Genomic DNA, 3,010 nt, shown 5'->3' on the forward strand with positions numbered 1-3,010 from the left:
ATACACGTCTTCTTCCCCTTCTTCGTTCAATTATACATCCTTCCCCAATTTGAACCACGGATTTCAAAATCGTCTCGCGAGATCCAAAAATTCCCTCGGCTTCCGATCGTCCCAATCGAATTACACCCAATCGAATTATGCCCGGTCGACGCCTAATCAAATTACCAAACGTAAAATAGCCATAGAGCCGTCCGTCGTCAACTTTAATTTCGTTTGTCGTCCCGCCTAAGATCCAATTTAACAAGAAAAGGGACGACAAAAGCCGGACGAATTCGTGAAACGGAGGACGACGCTCCAGCCGAGGCGACATCTCCGCCGTTTCAACGACCCATCGTGCGTCCAAGGGTGGAAGATTAATATTTTAACTCGGGCAGGATAATATCCGAGCTAAGATGGAGTTAAGTTACTCTCGTTTCCAATGAATCGGAACGAGATGGATGGAAATGGAACGATAAATCGGGGCAAATCGCCGTCAGAGATATGCAGGGGGGATGGAGGGAGAGGGAAATGCAAGCCGAGGTTGAAGAACCCTCGAGGATGAAGATATTTTTAACTCTTTGGGAATTTCGAACGTTATGTACGAACTTCAAAGGAACGTGGTACCCATCCCCTTCATCCCTTTATTCCTTCGTTCTTAGGAGGAGGGGCGGCCAAGGAACTACCACTTTGTTCATCGAGAAAAGTTTCTGGGTATTATTTATCCAGAGCTGGTTCAATTTAGAAATACAAATTTACAGAGACTGCGTGGCTCTCTGATTGAGCCGAGCGAGTCCCTCGCGAGTTGCACGCGAATTTCATTTGAGATTCTTTTTCGTGTTTTTTTTTTTTATTGTCTATGCTTCCATTTCGGTGAATGGTAAGGGAGGTAATTTGCTGGAGATGTATTAGAAATTTTTGCGCGGAGTTTCGTTCGATAGATAATTTTTCGATTTGAAAAGTTGGAATTAAATCTTCTGTCTTATGTGTATATTAATTTAGATTTAATAATACTTTAGTTTACATAGAATTTTTCTATGTAAATTATAATATAAATATAAAATAAAATTAAACTTTTTGCATTTGGATTGTTCTCAAAGACGTTATTCTCCAATCTCTCTAAATTTCTTCATCAACTTTGATTATTTGATGTGTTCTCACAATCCCTCATCTTCAATAATATTTATTCAAATTCAAGAAAAAGAACCCTTCAATCAATTCTCTTATTGATAACTTGGACAGATTGATTTCATCCCTTAGAAGGAATCCTCCTATATAAGAAAATTGCCATCACGCGTGATTTATTTAAATTAAACGAATTCCTCTATGAAATAGCTCGTTCGAATATTCCTCTACTCATAAACTTCATACTTAGAAGGAATTAATCCCATGGTAATGCAATAACCGTGTAACATCCGACAGGAAATTTTTCTTAATCCGTCCAACCGCATTTCCAATTCATATTTTTAAAACCTCTTCAGAGAAGGTGATATGCACGCTCGTACGTTACCACCTCGCCGCATTATTCCCTCGTTAATGAACCAACGACGGTTTAACGACACCCCATAAATTAATGCGCCCGCACGTAACGCCTCGACAATCCTATTGCAAAACGTTTTCATCCCTTAACTGCGGACGTTTCTAGAATCTCCCCTCGATTCTATCCTCTCTGGGATCGTAAGAAGGTAAATTGACCGTCGTTGTGCATGAAGAGATCGTTTCGGAATTTAAACCGTTTAACGGCTTATTTCACGCTACGTATTTATCAGGGAGAGAGTTAATTATCAAATGATAGATCGAAACACTGGAATTCATTCTTTTCCTCCATTCGAGTATAAATCACGTATTAACTCGTTGCTGTCGTAGATTGATCGCATATATAGTCAAATACATTCGTGAATTCCTTTTAGAAGCTTCGTCTTTGCACGTGGTTATCGAGCAAGATCTTATCTTATCTCTTCAGAAATCGTATAAAAATAAATAATTACGAGTTCTCCAAACATGGAATCTTTGTAAATACAGGCCTACGAATCCCGGATTCGCGATGTATTTGTAGTCAAGTCATTCGATTCCCCGACATATTTATTCGTGTGGGTGGCGTGTGGGTACCGGTATGTAAATGCGAGTTACACGGCCACCTGAGCCTGGTCACGCGTCAGACCATTACCGTTTCTTGCGCTGGACGAAATCAGAAAGTGGTTGCCAAGCCGCATCGATCCCTCGGAAAGTCGAGCTTGCTGCGGTCGTATTTTTCGCGCGACAATTGGCATTATCGAATTCGTGTCCCCCTCTTGTAATGGAATCAATCCACGAGTTGTCGAGAAACGTGCCTCGGTTGTACGTCCTCTTCCAATATCAAGATGGAATTTCTTATTCCCACTATTTCGTACGAAGCTCAAAACTCTTGGAATCGATCAAAAATAAAACAAAAATAGGGGAAAATCACGAATCTTGGTCCAAAATAAAACAATAATAGAATAAAATCACGAATCTTGGTCCAAAATAAAACAAAAATAGAAGAAAATCACGAATCTCGATCCAAAATAAAACAAAAATAGAAGAAAATCATGAATCTCGGTCCAAAATAAAACAAGAATAGAACAAAATCACGAATCTCGGTCCAGAATAAAACAAGAATAGAACAAAATCACGAATCTCGGTCCAGAATAAAACAAGAATAGAACAAAATCACGAATCTCGGTCCAAAATAAAACAATAAGAGAATAAAATCACGAATCTCGGTCCAAAATAAAACAAAAATAGAAGAAAATCACGAATCTTGGTCCAAAATAAAACAAAAATAGGAGAAAATCACGAATCTCGATCCAAAATAAAACAAAAATAGAAGAAAATCATGAATCTCGGTCCAAAATAAAACAATAATAGAATAAAATCACGAATCTCGGTCCAAAATAAAACAAAAATAGAACAAAATCACGAATCTCGGTCCAAAATAAAACAAGAATAGAACAAAATCACGAATCTCGGTCCAAAATAAAACAAAAATAGAAGAAAATCACGAATCTCGGTCCAA

The 3,010-nt window shown here is 38.3% G+C and overlaps 1 protein-coding gene across 1 annotated transcript in view; it reads right to left on the reverse strand.

The window, feature by feature from the left end:
- The window catches only part of LOC102677150 (mannosyl-oligosaccharide alpha-1,2-mannosidase IA-like), a 191,985-nt gene that overhangs the window by 60,370 nt on the left and 128,605 nt on the right, over positions 1-3,010 (reverse strand). The window lies entirely within an intron of this gene.

Source organism: Apis dorsata, unplaced genomic scaffold (assembly GCF_000469605.1).
Source record: "Apis dorsata unplaced genomic scaffold, Apis dorsata 1.3 scaffold_104, whole genome shotgun sequence".
In the NCBI taxonomy this organism is placed as follows: Eukaryota; Metazoa; Arthropoda; class Insecta; order Hymenoptera; family Apidae; genus Apis; species Apis dorsata.